Here is a 21821-nt window from a genome sequence, read left to right as displayed (position 1 = left end):
GATCTTCCTCCGACTGTGGTCTTGCGGATCCTTGGGATGGAGGCCAAGGCAAGGTGAGTGGAGCGGAGTTGTCTGGTGGGTGTGTGGAAGGCGAGGCGGTGATGAAGGCATGCAGGTCCTAGGTTGTGAATGGCTTTGTAAGAATGTGTGAGGAGCTTGAAGGTAATTCTTTTGTTGATCGGGAGCCAGTGTAGGTCTCTCATGTGTTTGGAGATGTGGCTGTGGTGAGGGATATCCAGGATAAGTCTAGCAACAGCATTCTGGATTCCTTGCATCTTTTTTCGGAGCTTCTGGGTGGTGCCTGCGTAGAGTGTGTGGCGGTTGTTGAACTTGCTGTTAATAAGTGCCTGGGTGACTGTTCATCTCAATTCTACGGGGGGTTCATCTGAAGATCTTTTGAAGCAGGCAGAGTGTGAGGCAGCAGGAGGACGGGATGGTGTTGATTTGGTGGTTTATAGAGTGCGAGGAGTTGAGGATGATAATGAGGTCATGTGCGTGGTCAGTTGGTATGGGAGGGATCTGAGTGCTGCAGGCCACCAGGAGTTTGTCCCAGGTGGAGGGGGTGTTGCGAAAGATGAGGACTTCAGTCATGTCAGAGTTGAGCTTGAGGCAGCTGACTTTCACCCAGGCGGCAACTGCCTTCATCCCATTGTGGAAGTTGGTCTTCGTGACTGTAGGTTTATTGGTGAGGGAGAAGACCAGCTGAGTGTCGTCAGCGTAGGAGACAATGTTGAGGTCGTGGTTTCTGACAATGTCTGCTAGCAGGGCCATGTAGATATTGAAGAGGGTGGGGCCAGGGAGGAGCCTGTTTTTTGAGGTTCTCAGTGAAAGAGGGGCATGCAACGATTAAGAGCAGATTGGGGGGAGCTGTAGATGGAGTCAGAGCTTTACAGTCTATGCAGTTTCGAAAAAAGCGGTGCCCTTGTATCCTATGATGTCATCATTATGATCCAAGCCAAATCCAAAATAGCTGCCGCAACCAGTAAATGTTGAGTAACCCCACATCCCCTTCAGCCAGGTCTGATGTACCCCTCACTGGGCTGGTCCTACTTACCGCTCCAGATGGCTACTGCTCACGTTTGATTGGTCACAAGAGGCTGGCAGGAGCATGCAGCTGGTGTTATGGTGGCTCAAAAGCAGGTTGATGCAGTTTAGCTGATGGTAGGGTAGCTTGCTGGCATATGTTTGTGCCTCCAGCAGCACTAGAATACATACCAACCTTTTATTGCATACGTGTTGGCCAGGTGCAGGTGAGCTTCTCTGGAGATCTGCCATACTTTTTTGAGGTGTGGCTCCACCCCCAGTATCACACTAATTCTAATCTAAGAAATCTCCAGATTTGAGATTCTATACTAAATCCATCAGATGCAAATAAAACAAGGTGCCATGTAGACAGTATTAGTTAGCAAACAAATATTTTAAGAACTTCACCATAGTGCATTTTCAATCCTTATTTTTAAATATGTCAATATACTCTCTCACTGCACAAATTGAAGAGACGCCTAAAGATGTTTCATTATCAACAAGAGATTGTGACCAACCAGAGGACACATATTTGTATAAAAACATAATCTACCAACAGGCATTTTTTATTTAGGTTTTTAAGTGGCAGTTGGGAGGAACAGTGCTCAAAGAACTGCTAACTCTGGAGGAAGGCAGTGTGACTTCAGAACTCAAATTTAATTACATTTTACTGCAGTATAACGTGACATCTGAGTTCATATACAATACCTTATTAGAGGACACTAATTTGTCTTCAAAGTTCAGATTATTAAATAATATATTTGAGTATGATTATCATTTACGTACCACAGTTGTATAGTGATGTTGTGACTACACAGTAACAAACTGGAAAAAGTACCCCTTTAAATTATAATGCTGTTGTGATATAATGAGGCTTTCCATGACCATACAGAAGAACAAGGCCACAAAATGTTTTAATATTGCATTTTGGGGGCATTTGTTTTATGTATGTGGGTTTTACCCCGGTGTGACCATTTGCAACTCCAAATTAATATTAACATTGTTATGTTTTTATTTTCAATTTGTCATAGAAACTTTCTTTTCTTTTATAATTTTTTGTAGTGAGCTACTTGAAATTTGCATACTTTCATATTAAACAGGCATGATATTCTATTACACATCCCACGTTACAAATGCAATTAAATATATAAACAGTGATCTATATCACATGATTCTGTAATATATGAATGTATTCTTATATTAACCTTTTAGTTGATTGAGGGCACTGAGCCAGATGAGAGCTACTCCTGGCTCATCTACTCCTGTCTCAGAATCATCATCTTTTTGTTGTGCATGTGGTTACCTTTAAATGATGAGCAAAAGGAATGTAACTCTGCTAAAATTCAGCAGTTTCTAAGGCCTCATAAGTTATGTCTAGTCATTTGCAGCAATAAAACAGAGAACGCATGGTGGGGCAGCTTTAATTAGAGAAATGGGCTACTAAGTTGTAACAAGTTCAAAAAGTAGTTTTTATGGTCTGGGTTGACAGTGCAGCTGTTGCCAGACAATTACGTGGAAAACAGCAGAAGTGCTGTGGCTCTGCCCACATTTGGGGAGGAAGAAGTACTTGTATTTATTAGGCAGACGTTGTGTGCTTCCACAAAAAAGCGCTAGCTGTGTTCATTTTGTGTATTTATCCAGCTGAATGAGCTTGAATTTTTAGGGCCACACAAATGACAATGTGATGTTATTAAGGAGCCTTAGATAACTAGATAATTTACAGCTTTTCTCTAGAAGAAGCACAAATGGGAGAAGGGAAGTCATTAACCTGCAGGGAACTTTAGGTCTGGCTAAACAGTGCAACTGTCAAATGACCTATTAACCTACACCAATATTCTTCTATATCTCTTTGATTCCACAAAAAACATATCTATTCCCATGACATCTACTTGCAATGCTTCATGTTACCATACAAAATTCATTTAAAGCCAGCCGTATTGGCATTTTTAATACCTGTTTTTTGCTCTGTGTGATTTTTTCAGGTATTGATAGAGCGTTCCGGCCTAATAATTTACTTGTAGTTGGACGCTCTTGGGTCGATGAATCTTTTGACTAAGTGGGACTCTCCTTACTCGGGAGTAATCAATCAAATCAATAATTGATAATCAATAACGAACGTAAGCAATGCCCTGATCAACATAACACTTAACAATTAATCCAGAATACATTTCGGCGAACCATGACCTTTCTGTCATGAATAACCACACCAGTTTATTCAAAGTTAATGAATTTATTTCCCTATATTAACAAAGCTAGCACAATATAGATGTGTCTCAACACCAAATGATAAACGTAAATGAACATTAATAGCTGTCCATAACGACGAAACAGGTGCAATCTATGCAGCATTTGAATAACAAGGCATTCGATGATAGCAATGCAAATCACTAAAACTATAATCTGTAATGAGCTAATTGCATACATTTAGTCAGCATAACAAGGTCTCAAATTGCATCGTGCAACAAAAGGAATCCTCATCTAACCTCAAATTAGCATCGGCATGTGGGACTTCATGCAAAAACAATTTAGCAACATTAATTTAGGAAAAACTCCTAACTAGGGCTCTTTATCAAAAATCAGCAGTTGGTTACCTAAAAGAAACACAATGCAATTGTACAATTTCCTTTCATATTTACCAATTACAGTCAGCATTCAAGGAAGTCTTCGTCTCACAGGTACCGTTTCTCGATCAGCATGGGACGGGGCAAAGGGGCAGGGGTGGACGGGGCAGTTGCCTCACGGCGGCAAGATAAACTACTACTTCATGCAATGGCCAGTTCAAAGTTAAAGTCTCTGGGGTAAGAATCATTTAAAGTCTCTTTCTCTCGATTAGAGAAAGCATCAAAGTCTCTCAAAATGGCGTCGCAGCAAGGTGGGCCATATTAGCTGCAAAATGGCGGGTAACGGCAATAATGGCTGCAATGGCTATAATGGCTACTTTCTTCTCGTGCACCTGGTTTAAATAGACAACAGTTCAAATCCAGTAGGGTCTTCCATTGGAGGGTTCATAGGTTGGCTTCAAATTGTCCAATCAAAAACAACAGTTCTCAAGCTTTTACTTAAGCATACATTATCCTTGGAGACGGGTACGCAAGTTGCAACATTTTATACCAATTAACTCATTTTCAGAGCTTCCATTGTCCGCACCTGCAGATTGACCTTGGAGCAAAGAGAAAAATGCCAGGCTGGCACGAAACCTTAAGATAAGCATGTGAACGATCTCAGTGGAAAAGTACAGCTTCAAGCAGAAATGCACGTTTATTAGCACATTGGAAAAATACGAGCATCTAAACCGTGAGACCAGGTCACTAGGCCGAAGCCTCCATTAAAGTAATGCTAAGCTAAAACATTTCAAACAAGCAAATCATAGCACACGTTTACGATTATGTCAGATTAGTGCAGTTCTAATACTTCACGTTATATAAAGCACGCTTATAAATGTTGGCAAACTACTCTGAGGGCACATTTTGTCCCCGTACAATCTTTATTAGTTCGGTTAAAGTCACACTTGATTATTGCTACACTACGTTTATGCACTAATAAATGTAAAACCTTCATTTCTGCGTCATCAATCCCTCCTCTGATGACTACTTGTCATCACACAAACTATTCCCACAAATTTTATTCCATTAAAATTCTGTCAGTTCTCTTTTCCTTTTAGTTCCCCTAGTTTTCGCTTTATATTCTTCTGCCATTCTTCTCATCATTTTCTCTTCCTTCCTTCTTTTAATTCTATCCATAATCATTATTATTCCTCTTTTTATTCCCCAAATTCCAAATATACAAATCAGTACTATTAATATTCCCTGTATTATTTTTAGTAATATTCCATTCCAAATTCCACCAATCCAATTTCCCACTGAAGCAAGTCCTTTTCCAACCTTCTCCCACACTCCTGGTTCTTTCAATTCCTTCAAATCTGCACTCTCTTTTGTTAAATTAGCAAGCATAGTTTTAATTTTCACACTGTTGTCTGGAATATACGTGCAACAGTGGCGCGCACCAAGCATTTTGCAAACGCCACCATCCTTTGCTAAAAGAATGTCTAAGGCAAGCCTGTTTTGAAGAGTCATAGCTCTTTCCGCTGCAAGTTCAGCATCTATCAGGATTATAGCACCTGAAAACTTTGTCAACATGTTATCCACTATAGTAGACAACTTTCTTATTTTGATGGAATTCAACACAACTCCCAATGAAGGAATCATGGCTCCAAATATATCTCCTACCACAGCAGCTGCGGTCTCTCTTTTCTGGATACGATGGGATCCAGATGTCTTTGGAATCATCGATAGGTCATCCAGTTGATAAACCTTTGGGAAGACTATACCCAAATAACATCTTCCCCACCATCCCTTCGGAAGACGATAATAGGCATTATACCCACAAATGTAATATACACCTGGTATGACAGGGTCAAGTCCGTTCATCATGAATGTCCATTTGGCCTTAAAGATAAACGTATGTTTACACTCACTCGCTCCTACGAAAATGTTATCATAATAAGATTCACCTCGATATATACAAAATTTCCCTACATGCCAAGCATCTAAAGCTATTCTCCCTTGTGTCTTTATTGCGGCAAAATCATAATGATCTACTGAAGTCCTCTTACTTAGCTCTTTTTCTAATTTCGCATTCATTTGTGCCCTTCTATCATCTGTGCGATCTAAAAAGCTTATTTCTACTGCAGAGAGCGAGCAGGTAAGGTTTTCCCTATGAGCGTGAGCCGTTTCAAAAGGTTGCATTGGCTCGAAAAATTCCCTCATTATTTTAGCATCCCAATCTATAGCAATCTGGCTTAGCTGCGCTATTATAGGAACATATGCAAAGGTAACATCATAATTTGAGTAAAAATACTGTATGTTAGTTTGACCATAAAATCTAGATGTTACTATACTACATGTAATCCCATATGTAAGAGGCATGTGGTGATAAGTCACCCCTTCCTTTACTGATGTCGGTATCTGTGTACACACATAACAATCTTTCGCATCCATAGTCTCAACATATTCTGTTAGCAAGCGATAGAAAACATTATACGAAAGTTCTTTCTTATCATGCAAGTGTCTCATCTAATTCTAGTCTTCTCAATGCGGTTAGTTCAGTGACAGTAACAGGAGCAAAGGTAGAAGCATACATTTTCTCATTCTCACCTTTACCATGCATTCCAAGCACGATTGCCATTATTATTAGTACACATGCAATTACCAAGCCTATACACGCACATTTACAATATTTCTTTCTACTGTTTTGTGTAGCCATGATCTGTATAGAATCAGAGAGCTAGAAGCACCTATAAAGAAACTATTTAGCAATTCAGTTACAAAGCTGAACGAGCGCAATGTTCACACAGTTTTCTTCAAGAGGCCAGTCACTTATCGGTTAGGGGCATTTGTCTCAATTCTGCAATAACTCAGTCTTTTATCAGTTCAGCAAGTGTCTTATCCGGTTTAGCAATGTCTCAGCTGGTTGTTTGTATCACGTTAGATTGTAGCAAGCAATGTCATTTATCACCCTTTCAATCAACAGTGTCCATAAAACTTTTCTTTTCTATTGGTATCTCTTCTTCTTCGTTCTCGAGGCTAAGAGATACAAATTCGTCAGTCCAATCGTCACTGACTACATATGCCCATTCTGGACCGGAATATCTCCTGTTTGGTATCCTTTTCCTTTTCAATTTTGCTTCTCTTTTCGATTCTGCCTCACTGGTACTTTCCTCTTTGGCCAAGTCTTTTCCTTCACTTGAGGATGGAACCACGACAGTCACTTCCTTTCTTTTCTCTTTCACTTTTGGCCTTTCTCCGTCGTTCAAATTTTCTTTAGTCCTTTGTTTTATTGGTGATATACTTAGTCTCCTCTTTGCACCGTGTCCATTTGATGGACCTGCGATCTTTTCTGTGGAAGCTTGAACTGTTTCGTTCTGTTCTGCCTTGTCCCCTCCTTCTGGGGAATCAATCACGTTCTCCTTTTCTTTTTCTGTATCGTCTGCTTCTGGGAAAGCCCTCCTCTGATCAGGCTCTCCTGCTTTTTCACCTCTTTCGAGCCCTTCGTCACCGTTACTTTCTTCAGACTCTTTATCACTTTCAGCTGCTTCAGGCTCTTTGTCACCTTCAACTTCTTCAGGCTCTTTGCTACCCTCAGCTGCTTCAGGCTCTTTGTCACCTTCAGCTGCTTCGTCGCTGTCTGAGGTTTCTCCTTGGTCTTCCCCAAGTGAGTCGGTTGTTTCGTCCTCAGAGAATATTTCTCTCTCTTCTGTTCCTGCCTGTTCGCTTTCAGTTCGGTTTTGCTCTGTCTCAGCGCTCAGCACTGTTTTATCAGGCACTGGCAGTTTCAGCGCTTCAACTTCCTCATCTGTGGGACACAACACTTTCTTTGTGTGACTGGCGTGAATCCAGTTGGGAACTCCCGCACACTTCACAGCGGTAGTGGTCGTCAGGATCACTTGGAAAGGGCCTTTCCAACGGGGTTCCAGACACGACTTTCTCACGTGCTTCTTTACCACGACCCAGTCACCTGCTTTCAGTGTGTGTCCTGGACCTTGGATCGGTGGCAAGGTGGTCGCTTCCACCTGGTGAGAGAAAGAGCGAACCACGTCAGCCAGACCTTTGCAGTAGTCTAACACCATATCATCTGTAATATTCAAAAGTGCGTTTGCGGGAACTGCAGGAAGTCTCATAGCCCTGCCCATGAGAATTTCGTGCGGAGACAATCCAGTCTTTCTATCAGGGGTGTTTCTCATTGACATTAACACCAAGGGCAATGCGTCAGGCCATTTCAAATTTGTCGATGCACATATTTTCGCCATTCTTGATTTCAATGTACCATTCATTTGTTCCACCAGTCCTGAGGCTTCAGGGCGATAGCTACAATGCAGTTTTTGCTCAATGTTCAGCGCTGCGCAAAGTAACTTTATCACCTCATTATTGAAGTGACTTCCCCTATCTGATTCTAAAGAGATCGGGAATCCGAAACGTGGTATCAACTCCCTCAACAATAGTTTTGCAACTGTAAGGCTGTCATTTCTACGTGTGGGGTATGCCTCAATCCAGTGACTAAAAATGCACACAATCACCAACACATACTTCAGACCTCCATGCACAGGCATCTCAATGAAGTCCATCTGCATTCTACTAAACGGGCCGCTCGCCCTACTAATGTGGCTCGCGTTCACAACCGTTCCCTTCCCTGGGTTCATCTGCTGACAAATGACACATCGATGGCAAACTGCTTCTGCAGCTTGACGAAATCTGGGGTTAAACCAATCAGTTTTGAACAATCTTATCATGGCATCTCTCCCTAGGTGAGCCTGCCCATGATAGAACCGCGCTAGCTGCGATAAGAGACCATTTGGCAAAACAAATTTTCCCTCATTTGAAACCCATAACTCATCTGGTCTCTTTATACATTGTGACTTAATCCAGGAATCTCTTTCATCCTCCCTGACGTTATTCTGTAACGCTTTTAGTTCATCCATTGTATCTACGACCTTCAAGGCAAATGCTTCAGCTGGTTCGAGTTCTGGTTCACTTATCGAATTCCATTCATCTCTGAGTAATATACAGTTCAAGGCACAAAATCTTGCGACTTGATCCGCATATGCATTTCCCAGAGAAACATAGGCCCCCATTCCAACATTGACGGGCGGCGGAGGCCGCCCGCTAATGTTGCGCGGCAGAAATACCGCTCCGCGGTCCAGAGACCGCGGAGGGTATTCCAAGTTTTCCCCTGGGCTGGCGGGCGGCCGCCGAAAGGCCGCCCGCCAGCCCAGGGGAAAACAACCTTCCCACGATGAAGCCGGCTCGTAATCGAGCCGGCGGAGTGGGAAGGTGCGACGGGTGCTACTGCACCCGTCGCGTATTTCACTGTCTGCTATGCAGACAGTGAAATACAAGCGGGCCCTCTTACGGGTGCCATTGGCATGGGCACTGCAGGGGCCCCCAGGGGCCCCGCGACACCCCCTACCGCCATCCTGTTCCTGGCGGGCGAACCGCCAGGAACAGGATGGCGGTAGGGGGTGTCAGAATCCCCAAGGCGGCGCAGCAAGCTGCGCCGCCTTGGAGGATTCCAACGGGCAGCGGAAAACCGGCGGGAGACCGCCGGTTTTCCTGCACTGACCGCGGCCAAAGCGCCACGGTCAGAATGCCCTGCGGGGCACCGCCGGGCTGTCGGCGGTGCTCCCGCCAACCGCGAGCCTGGCGGTCACAGACCGCCAGGCTCGTAATGAGGGCCATAGTCCTGTCCTTTTGTATGAGCACTACACTTTACCACTGCAACTTCGGCTGGCATTTGAATGGCGTGTAACAATTCCCTTATTCTCTCCCCGTTTTTCACTGGGGATCCTGAAGAAGTCAGGAAACCTCTCTGTGACCATAGTTGTCCAAAGTCGTGCACAATTCCAAACCCGTACTGACTATCAGTGTAAATGGTGACTTTCATCAATGCAGACAGTTGACATGCTCTTGTAAGGGCTACAAGTTCTGCTACTTGTGCAGAATAGACCCCTTGAAGCCAGGACGCTTCCAAGACACCTGTTACAGTACATACAGCATATCCTGCTTTCAAAATTCCCATCCCATCTCTTAGACATGAACCATCAACGAAAACAATTTGGTCATTTTCATCAAGCTTAGTATCCTTAATGTCAGGTCGAGGTTTTGTGCAAAATTCAGTCACCTGAAGGCAGTCATGCTCGACGTCTTCAGCGTTCTCAACTTCAGCATTTTCACCGGGAAGCAAGGTTGCTGGATTCAGCGTAGTGCACCTTTTCAGCTGCACATTCGGTGAGCCCAGAATTATCGTTTCATACCTTGTGAGTCTTGCTCCAGTCATGTGTTGCGTTCGGGAGCGGGTCAAAAGTATCTCAACTGAGTGAGGGACCATGACTGTTACTGGGTGTCCCATCACTATTCCTTCACTCTGAGTGAGGCTGATACCAACTGCTGCTACGGCGCGCAAACACCCTGGAAGTGCTGCTGCGACCGGATCCAAAGTAGCAGAAAAATACGCTACTGGTCTGTTTGTGCCACCATGGGCTTGAGTCAAAACAGACAAAGAACATGCATCACGTTCATGACAAAACAATGTGAAAGGCTTTGTGTAATCAGGCATACCTAAAGCTGGAGCCCTGCACATGCATTCTTTAAATTCGATAAAAGCATCCATCTCATCTCCTTTCAGCTCAATTTGATCCAAGGCATCCTTCTGGGTCAGCTTCAGTAAAGGCTTTGCTAGAGTTGAGAAGTTGGGAATCCACTGACGACAGTAGCCCACCATTCCCAAAAACTTCCTCACCTCCCTCCTTGTCTTTGGTGGACTCATTTGAAGTACACTCGTTATTCTTTCCTTCATTATTCTCCGTGACCCTTTCTCTGTCTGGTGACCCAAGTATTTCACTTTCTTCTGACAGAACTGCAATTTGGAAGGAGACACCTTGTGTCCATTCCTTCCCAAATGGTTCAACAGAGCAATGGTATCGGCTGTGCAGCCACTTTCTGTCTTAGATGCGATCAGTAAGTCATCGATGTACTGTACTAGGGTTGACTCGAATGGCAATTCTAATGCTTCCAAGTCTTTCTTTAGAATCTGATTGAATATTGACAGTGACTCAGAAAACCCTTGAGGAATTCGACACCAACTGTACACTCTGTCTAAGAATTTGAAACAAAAGAGAAATTGACTGTCCTCATGAAGAGGCACCAAAAAGAATGCTTGTGACAAGTCGATGACTGAGAACCACTCGGCATCGCAAGGGACTTGAAACATTATCACAGCTGGATTTGGTACGACAGGGCAACATTTAATTATGATGTCATTTATTTTCCTCAAGTCCTGTACAATTCGGACCTTTCCACTCGGCTTTATTAGTCCCATGATTGGTGAATTACATGGACTGCTTAACACTTCTTTCAGTACTCCCTGTTTTACAAATTCGTCAATGAGTTGGGCAACTTTCATGAGGGTGTCTTGTGCCATGTGGTATTGTGGGGTCTGGGGAAAGGTTGCATTGGGCTTTACAGTCACTTTCACTGGTTCCACTCCTTTCATCAATCCCACCTCTTTCCCTGTCATATCCCACACTTCCTTTCCAACTGTTTCCCGTAATTCAGCTGGAATATCTTCTTCAGTTATCATCGGGAAAAGACAAATCAGAGGATACTCTTCATCGACAGTTTCCATCTCATCCCCCTCTACACTGTCCTCTTCTTCCCCATCACTGCTCGTCTGAATTTTGATTCCATCGTTCGAACACATAATCGAACAACCCAATTTGCACAATAGGTCTCTCCCTAACAGTGCTATCGGGCTTGAGTCACATACCACAAATTTATGTAACCCTTGATAGTTACCAATGCTGACTGGTACCGGATCTGTAATTGGGTTTGTCAGGTGCCTGTTTGCTACTCCCACCACTTGAACTGTTCTCCCTGAGAGTGGCAAATTTGGTACTTCAATGCTCTTAACAGTTGAACGTGTGGCTCCTGTGTCAACCAAGAATGAGACACGATGACCCATTACTCTTCCCTCCACGTACGGACCCTTTTGATCAACTTCCAAGGATGCTGCAAGCACACAATCTCCTTCCTCTCCTGAACTTTCACTCTCCCATACATTGTTTATTCCACTCTCACTGTGTAATGGGAACTGTTGTACGGTGCCATTTGTATTCATTACCTGACCCGAGACCTGTGGAGGAACCATCACTTGCTGCTGACTCATTGGTGCCAAAGGTATTTGCATTTGCTGATTAGGTACCATGGGAAACTGCTGTTGCATTGGTTGCATTTGCGTCATCTGCATACGGGGCATCTGCATCTGCTGCGGCTGCATGGGCTGTAATCCCTGCAGCTGATTTATGGTCTAAAAATTTGGGTTTGGACCTCTCATTTTCGGTCCCCTCATTGTCTGAAATGCATTGACATCATTGTTTTGCTGACCAACACCTGCACCTTCCTGCACCACCATCGGGCACTCGCGTTTCCAATGACCGACAATTCCGCACACGTGACACGGCATCACCTTTTTCAATGCCTGCACACCATTCGGAGTCACAACAGTGTTCAAGTCCGGACCATTATTCACAAAACCTCCCCTGCCTCTGCCTCTCGCCTGTGGCTGAAACGTCATATTTCCCTGCAACTGCGGCTGCGGTTGTGGTACCTGTTGTTGGAACCCTTGCAACCCTTGCAGACCTGTCTGAGCTGCTTTAAGCTGCATCATCATCACTTTCTCTTTCAACTTTTTCTGTTTCACTTCAATTTCGTCGCTACAGTATTTCGCATAATTCAACACCTCATCAATAGGTTTCGACTGCCAACAAATCAAATGCGACTTTATCATCTGACTTATCTCTGGTCTCAGCCCTTCCACAAATCTAAACACAAAATGAAGCATGTCCTTTGCCTCTATTGTTTCCGTGCCACTGTAGTTCTTGAACGCCTTCAACAACCTCTCATAGTAACTATGAATCGACTCTTTAGCCTCTTGGGCAGTTCGATCGATCTTCTGCCAATCCACATTTTTCGCGGCAACCTTCGTCTTCAAATGCTCAATCACCTTATAGTACAGGCTCATCACCATAGGTGATGGTGCACCCGTATCCCTGTCTCTCTCTGGTTCACTTGTCGGCCAACCTACAGCTCGTTTGCAATCCTCCCACAAATCTGCCGGAACCACAATCTCAAAGAGAGTGTTCAGGTTCTCCCAGAGACATTTTGCAAGCTTCACAAACCTATCAGTCTGTTGATACCATTCAATCGGTTTCTCTCTCAGTTTGGGAAAATCATCCGTAAAAGACTGAATGCCGCTTCTGTGCCATGGTACATGTATTAATTTTCCCCCTGCTGTCTCCCTCATTGGTAACATGGTTACTGCATCACTACTCTGTGGTCTTTTCTCGTTGAGCTCTGGGACACTGTCTTTCCTCTTTTCCTTTCTCTTTACCCATCTGCTTTACAATTTGTCTAAACACCTCCACACTTGTGCACTCTGCAACAATTCTCTAAGGTGCGCCTTCATGCCTGCTGACCTCATGTGTTCAAAATCTGTGGTCCCGAAATCCAACCTGTAGCTCCTGCTCAAGTGTTTCGTCTTGTCTATATCAACCCCGTTTTTGTCAGCTATTTCTTGCAAGCTTCTATGTACCTTGTTCACTTCTCTCGTAATCCTGGGACATAGATACCTCAGCTCTTCTTCCGAGTAGGACTCTAACCTATTCACACCCATAGTCCCTTCCACCAATTCTTGTGCTTCCATGTTCAACCTGACCCTATTCAGATAATCTTCTCCCTTCCCACTGGCTGAGCTTTGTGTGGAATTCAGACTGTTGAACCACTGTGTCAGCTGTTGCGCATTCAACCCCATCAGTGTAGCATTCACATCGACTGCCATTGATGGTTGCAGCAACTTTTCAGTGTTCGATGATAGCGGTATCATCAGTGGGGGACTCGACCTCACCAGTGTTGACTGAGCACATATGGGACTAAACTCCATCAAGGACCCAGATCCAGTTGGCTGAGCCGCTATCGGAGTTATCCCTGGAGTGTTTTCTATGCACCTCCTTTCTGTCCCATTCTGCAGCATTGATCCCTGACCGCTCATACCTAAGTTAGGCTGACTGTACAAAGGTACCGGTGGACCTACAGTAATGGGTAGTGATATCGCGTCTGGGTTCTGTCCATTTCCCATGTTCTGAGACATGTTCATTCCCACACTATGGGTCATCATTGCCGGCATGCCCATCTGACTCCCCGTCATCTGAGCATGTGCTGTTCCCCCCTGCATCTGCTTTTGAGGCATCAAAAACTGGGTTAATTCAGCTTGTGCCAGTGTTGGGTTCTGACCATTCTGTCCTCCCATTACGGTTGGATCTAGAATCATTCCCGTACTGTTGTCACTGCTGTAGTACCTTGGGACCTGCGGCTGATAATTTTCGGCTGGTTTCAATATGGGCACATCTGGATATATTCTCCTAACCTGCGGTATCTGCGGGGTGAACAGTAAACTCGGGTCCTTAGATCCCGATGATGCTCCTGAACTCTGAGTTTCACTGTTCTGTACCGGTGCCGGAGGGGCAGAACTGGTACTTGGACCTTGTCCACTCTCTGCATAAGGTGGTGGACGGTCGTTCAGCAATTGCATTATTAACTCCTCATCCTCTAACTCCTCTTCTCTTCTCAACTTTTCCTCGTCCTCTCTATCCTTGGAACACCTCCTGTTTGTCTTACAGGTAGCTTTCTTACCTGTCTCCTCTTCTTCCTTAGTAATTGCGGGAAACAATTTTATCCCCTGCAATACATCTGACCTCCACACCTTCTGTGCATTATCCCACCTAGCGTCCGCTAGTGTCTTTTCTACCTTCCTTATCCTAGTCTCGAACTTATTTTGCTGCTGCTGTCTAGCCATTAGTTCCCAAATCGCTAGAGCCTCAAACTGTGCTGGCCTTGGAGGTACCTTCATGTCGTACATCGCGAATCTCAAATTCTCTAGGATCCTTATATTGAATGTCCCATGGACCGGGAACGCTACGCTCCCATGTTTCTCTGTCAGCTTGTGCCATTGCTTTAGCCAAAGGCACGGAGCTACCCCCTTTTCCTCCATTACAATGTAAGCTGGTGTACCTTCGGGCGGCGTCTCCTCTCCTTCGCTCGCTTTAATGTAAGACTCCCACTTCATCGCACTCCTTAATGCTTTAAAAAATTTCATTTTCTCGTCTTTTATTTCACAAAGTTTGTAATCAATAAGTGACTTTAATTCCCGGAATACTCTTCGCTTGACTTTCCCCTTTCAATCGAGCCCCACGGACTGCGTCCAATCCGTGCGCGACCCTTCTCTGCAACCAACCTATCCCAGCGCGGCTCCTAGTGACGTCAACTCACACACACTGCGGCTGACCTCCTTCACTCAGCTCCTCTCGTAACAACTTCTGGCATGTATCGCGAGCTACCAAAAATATAAAACAGATCTGTCGGTTTTCTACAGGAGAGGTAACACAATCGCTTCAGGACCTTAGGGATTTTTCACTAGCCTCGGCAGTTATTCCATCTTTCTCGGTCCCCACTTTCGCAAGCAAATCTGACCCGCAGACTGCTCTCAACTTGTCAGTGATCTATTCTAGTGCACTTAGAATTTGTCAAAGCCCGAAGTCGAAGTTTCTTTCACTCCCTTAACACCCGTACCGACTCGTTGACCACGCCCGGTCAACCTACTAAACCGACCAGACCACAACATAAACAAGTGTCTCATACACTTTTCAACATACTCCGGAGTCTCTTGACCTCGCAGGGCCCGCCTCAACAACAACAACCACGTGGACCTTTTTTATGCACGAAGCGCCACATGCACATGAAGTTCGACGACTTCCCTACTCTCACACTCGGAGTCGCACCTCCGCTATTTCTATGAAGTTCGACGACTTCCCTACTTCTACACTCGGAGTCGCACCTCCGCTATTCTCTAAAATCCTCGCAACCTTTTCACACAATCTGCAGCAATAAGCTGTGCAAGCGCAAAATCCTAACTTCACTCATACCATCACTAGTACCGCCAACGCTGATCTCACACCTCCATTCTCTTCATTCGCAAGCTCCGAGATCCCGGGAAAGTCGCGGGGGACTTAGCCCATCATCATTTTCTCAATCTGTTTTACCCAAGAAAATCTAATTCAACTTCTCGAGTGGGATCTCAAAAGTCTAAACCGTTAATTCAACACCATGTACTTTAAGAGTACGGGGTCCCAAAAGGCGAAACCATCCTCTGCTACCATCTACTGATAGAGCGTTCCGGCCTAATAATTTACTTGTAGTTGGACGCTCTTGGGTCGATGAATCTTTTGACTAAGTGGGACTCTCCTTACTCGGGAGTAATCAATCAAATCAATAATTGATAATCAATAACGAACGTAAGCAATGCCCTGATCAACATAACACTTAACAATTTATCCAGAATACATTTCGGCGAACCATGACCTTTCGGTCATGAATAACCACACCAGTTTATTCAAAGTTAATGAATTTATTTCCCTATATTAACAAAGCTAGCACAATATAGATGTGTCTCAACACCAAATGATAAATGTAAATGAACATTAATAGCTGTCCATAACGACGAAATAGGTGCAATCTATGCAGCATTTGAATAACAAGGCATTCGATGATAGCAATGCAAATCACTAAAACTATAATCTGTAATGAGCTAATTGCATACATTTAGTCAGCATAACAAGGTCTCAAATTGCATCGTGCAACAAAAGGAATCCTCATCTAACCTCAAATTAGCATCGGCATGTGGGACTTCATGCAAAAACAATTTAGCAACATTAATTTAGGAAAAACTCCTAACTAGGGCTCTTTATCAAAAATCAGCAGTTGGTTACCTAAAAGAAACACAATGCAATTGTACAATTTCCTTTCATATTTACCAATTACAGTCAGCATTCAAGGAAGTCTTCGTCTCACAGGTACCGTTTCTCGATCAGCATGGGACGGGGCAAAGGGGCAGGGGTGGACGGGGCAGTTGCCTCACGGCGGCAAGATAAACTACTACTTCATGCAATGGGCAGTTCAAAGTTAAAGTCTCTGGGGTAAGAATCATTTAAAGTCTCTTTCTCTCGATTAGAGAAAGCATCAAAGTCTCTCAAAATGGCGTCGCAGCAAGGTGGGCCATATTAGCTGCAAAATGGCGGGTAACGGCAATAATGGCTGCAATGGCTATAATGGCTACTTTCTTCTCGTGCACCTGGTTTAAATAGACAACAGTTCAAATCCAGTAGGGTCTTCCATTGGAGGGTTCATAGGTTGGCTTCAAATTGTCCAATCAAAAACAACAGCTCTCAAGCTTTTACTTAAGCATACATTATCCTTGGAGACGGGTACGCAAGTTGCAACATTTTATACCAATTAACTCATTTTCAGAGCTTCCATTGTCCGCACCTGCAGATTGACCTTGGAGCAAAGAGAAAAATGCCAGGCTGGCACGAAACCTTAAGATAAGCATGTGAACGATCTCAGTGGAAAAGTACAGCTTCTAGCAGAAATACACGTTTATTAGCACATTGGAAAAATACGAGCATCTAAATCGTGAGACCAGGCCACTAGGCCGAAGCCTCCATTAAAGTAATGCTAAGCTAAAACATTTCAAACAAGCAAATCATAGCACACGTTTACGATTATGTCAGATTAGTGCAGTTCTAATACTTCACGTTATATAAAGCACGCTTATAAATGTTGGCAAATTACTCTGAGGGCACATTTTTTCCCCGTACAATCTTTATTAGTTCGGTTAAAGTCACACTTGATTATTGCTACACTACGTTTATGCACTAATAAATGTAAAACCTTCATTTCTGCGTCATCAGTATACAGGATATTTATATTGCACACATATGTGAAACATGTTAAGAAATGCTTGATGTGGATTAGGAAATGTGCACAATGCAGTAGTACTGCCCCTAAAGTAAAACTGCATCAAGACAGATACATTAGCACAATTCCACATTAGTTTCAGGGCACATATGTTTTGTGCATTGACAGTCTAAATTCATGACGCATACTAAAAACTACAAAGTGCCACATATGACTTTCCATGATAATGAAGTGAGCCAGTGCTGCAAACAACACATGTGCAAACGTCCTTTGCACAGGTACTCCTTGAGATTGGTTTATATGAACTAGTTCAATTACAGAACTGAGATTTGTCAGTGACATGTCTACTGTGACCAGTCCATTCTTTGCATTCTATTACTGATCCAGCACAACAGAGACAATATGTTTGCAAGGATTCTCGAAAACTGTGCTTTGTAAATTACCATGAGGCAAGATTCATTCTGCGGATCTAAAGTGTAGCCATTCATTGATTTGTCAATTTGCGTAATAGTTGCAAGGAAAGGGGAAACATTTGCTGCAGCTCCATATGCCTCATGACCAGCTAGGATTTGCTCGGAAATTAAGGATTTCATTTTGCTATTTTCTTGATTAAATTGTTAAACCTCAAATATATTGTAGGAAATCCTCTTTTCTTGCATGGTCACTACAGATTTATCACCTTTCTCTAGACCCTATTTTTGCTTTTTTTTTTTTTTTTTTTTTAACACTCTGCATTTTACTCTGCTATAGAGGGGGACAATGTCTGTGCTCCCTGTTTAAATATAGTCAGATTGGCTTATCCTGATAGGCAAATTAACCTTGTCTTTAAGTGTCTTGTCTATGATTAAGGAATTATGCCCATGGCCTGGTAGTTAAATGTCACCAATGGACTGCAGCACCTATGCTGCCATCTGCAGGACTGGCTCGTTAAACATTGCTTTCGGCCCACTATGTGTAGCCTGACTCCAGAAGCCTAACAACGTGTAGCGTAACCTATCAAAATAACCATTTATGACAGACAGGAAACCCTGCTTTTCAGTGGCATCATGAAACTTGAGGGGGGCCCTGTAAAGTACATGGAGGCCCCCCCCCCCTTCCAATTTCAGTCAGGAGCTTTCAGGCCAGAGTACCGTGCAGGGTTTCCACTGCACGGGCTACAGGGGCCCATATTATACCACCACTGCTTTAAATATTAGTAAATCTCCCCAAGGAAACCTTGCCACCCGCAAAGTAGGGTGGCTGAAAATTAAAAGTGAAACGTCTGCAAAATTCAAGTTGGCATGAGACTCTAGTGACTAGCCACCAGAAGCTATTTTCACTGGCACCGCTGCAGCTGGATTAGATCCTAGAAAACCTCAATGTACAGATTATGAATTTCAATCTGTAACTTTTCAAAGTAAGTAAATCGCTTTCAGAGCAGAACAATGGTTTAAACCTAGTGAGAGGGTCAAATGAGTGTGAGGCATTTAATCCCTATTAGCTCGGGAAGGACATTTGGGATGGACCCAAGATCTTGATTAACTTGAAAGGGACGGAGGCGAGGCCTAACCATTTATAGTTTAGGAGAAGAGGAAACCTAAAGAAGGAAATCCTTTGTCCCCAATGCCCACACAAACCAGGCTACCTCCAAACCCAGTAGGAACGAAGCTACCCCCACAGCTGATTTGGAGTGGACACATGATGGTGGGCTGCTGATTTCCCTGGTCACACCTCTTGGTGGACACAACTGCTCTGCATAAGTGATGAAGAGTTTCCCCATCTTGGATGTTAGGAGTGAGGGGACACTGTGGGATTGGTTGCAGTAGAGTAAGCAGGAACTCCTGCAAAAGTGTATAGGGTTGCCGCTGGGAACTTTTAACTCATTGTTTAGGGACAAGCCAGGAGTCACCACAACCACTAGCTAGAGCCTACCATAAATGCGGCATAAAAGGTACCCTCCACAGAAAATGTGGAAGATCAGAAGAGGACTGGACTTGTTGTTTGTGACCTGGAAGGAGCCCTGAAGGACTGGACCTGCTTCCCCTTGAACCCAGGACAAACTAGGGGACTCCAGGAGTCATTTGGCTGACCTCTTGTCTGGCTACAGGGACACATGCCACTAAAGCTCTTTTTCCTGAATTGACCAGTTGACTAGTATCAACTGGACCTGGACTACACCTTGCTGGTGGCCTCTGCTGGAGTGAGTCCTAGTCACTGAGTGCTATTCCTAAGGACCTGGGACCCTTAGAAATGACCCAGATGAGCTGCTCCAGAAATCCTGAAAAATTAAGTCTAAGAAAATCGTTGGACTTCCATGATCTTTGCAGCCATCAGGGAGACCTAACAAAAAAGGTGCCCGATTTCAATGCACCTTCATCAGATACAGCTTCAGGCTTGCCATGCAGGAGGATTTGGAGATTCATAAAAAGACTAAGGGCCTCATTATGAGTGTGCCGATCGAAGGACCGCATTCGCATTGACGGTCGGACCGCCGCACTCCAGGCGGTCAGACCACAGAATTACAACCCTGGTGGGCAGACCCGTCAGGGGACCATCACCCCGTCGGGATCTCAATGGGCTAATGGCAGTCTTGGTTGTAGTCAGCCAGGACGGCGCTGAACTAATCACACCGCCTGGCTGATTACAACCTTGTTTTTCGCCACCCTTTTCATTATGGTTTCCTCACCATGAAAAGGCTGGCAGAGAAAAAGTGCAGGTGTCCCCCTACCCAGCACCCTTAACATGCGCACTCTCAGCTGTACTGACAGTGCGCGTTTTAAGGCCTCTGGTGCACCCTGCGTGCGGCAGTGTTGCCGCCGGCTCTATTATGAGCCGGGAACAATGCTGCTGCACCTTTCCCACTGGGCTGACCAGCGGGAACCTTGGTCTTAATTGGGCTGGAGAAAAGACCTCTGGAACCACAGCAGTGTTCTTTCCACGGGGCTGGTGGGATGCCGGGAGGCCTGCCAGCCTCGTAATGAGGCCCTAAGCCAGAAAGTAAAATCTTTTATTCAGGGCAAACCCCCTTGGTGTATCCAACCCAAAGTTTATTGTGGTTGGCCTGAAATCTCACTCAGGTCATGGTTTACCACTTCCATAGGCTATCATTAGTTATTAGAGCTTTTGGTACTATTTTTACTCAAAACCTTAAAACTTTGTATCTCTAGTTCCCTTGTTTTGTTGTTGTTTTGGTGTCATTTTGTTCATTAAAATGTACTCTAATATTCTAGTTTCATTTGGGATGTTTATTGTTTCATGTTTTGACTTTATTACTCTTTTGGCACTGTATAAATACTAGGGCCTAGCACCTCTTTGCACCATATTAGCGTGATTCTTTTACACTAATGTGGCCTTACGAGGCCAAAATCACTATGCCACATCTATAAAGTAGCACAATACATGCATTGCATCACTTTTTAACTCCTTGTGACACATTAGGCCTGTGTCAGGCATAATGTATGCAAGGGGGGCGTTCCCTAGTTAGGGGGGCTGAAAAAATGCCGAACATTTATTTTTAGGTATTTTAATGCCTGCTCAGAGTAGGCGTTAAAAGGGGGCACACCTTTTATTACAATGGGCCCTTATGTACTGTTCAGGGTTAGCACCAAAATGTTGACCTTAACCCTGAACAGTACACCAATAGCATCAAATATTCTGACACAATTGACACCTACCATGTAGGGCCATATTCTAAATATAGAGGGGGTAGGGGGCACTGGTGGGTGCAAGGAAAGTGGTGCTGCACTGGGTGAAGCGCCACTTTTTTAAAATCGGACCCTTTCTACACTTCCCTATGTTAAATCTGTCTTCTTTGCATCATATCTACCATGGGGTTAAGCTTACGTCAATTTAGCAAAGTTAGGGTTCACCCTGACAAGTTATGGGCAGATTTAAGAAAAATGGTGCTGCACCCGGTACAGTGCCACATTCTTTGCGACCCTTGGCACCCACCTATTGCCACCATGTGTGCCACCATATTTAAAATATGGCAAACAATCGAGCAGGGTACGGGGCTAATGGTGTCAGAATTTTTGATGGTGTTGATGTACTGTTCAGGGTTAGCGCATTTAAGCGCTAACCCTGAAAAATAAATAGGGACCCATTGTAACTAATGGTGTGCCCCTTTTAATGCCTGCTCTAAGCAGGTGTTAAAAATACAGAAAAAAATGGCACAACGAAAGCTTTTAGATTTCTTTGCGCCATCTTTTCTGCCCGCTAACGCGACATCGCCACCCTTGCATACATTATTTTTGGTGCAGGCATAATGTGACGCAAGGGGATACAAAGTGGCGCAATGCATGCATTGCGCCACTTTATAAATATGTTGTGGCAATTCTAACCTTATTGGGCCACATTAGCGTAAATAAAATATGCTAATGTGGCGCAAGGAGGTGCCAGGCCCTCTTAAATCAGGGCCTTAGTGTTTTTATTCCTTGAGGTTGGCTTCCACCTATTTCAAAT

The 21821-nt window shown here is 44.1% G+C and overlaps 1 protein-coding gene across 2 annotated transcripts in view; it reads left to right on the top strand.

The window, feature by feature from the left end:
• RTN4R (reticulon 4 receptor) overlaps positions 1-21821 on the top strand; it is an 889107-nt gene that overhangs the window by 607244 nt on the left and 260042 nt on the right. The gene's annotated exons all lie outside the window — the stretch shown is intronic.

Source organism: Pleurodeles waltl, chromosome 11 (assembly GCF_031143425.1).
Source record: "Pleurodeles waltl isolate 20211129_DDA chromosome 11, aPleWal1.hap1.20221129, whole genome shotgun sequence".
Classification (NCBI taxonomy): domain Eukaryota; kingdom Metazoa; phylum Chordata; class Amphibia; order Caudata; family Salamandridae; genus Pleurodeles; species Pleurodeles waltl.
This window is presented reverse-complemented; position numbering and strand designations above follow the sequence as displayed.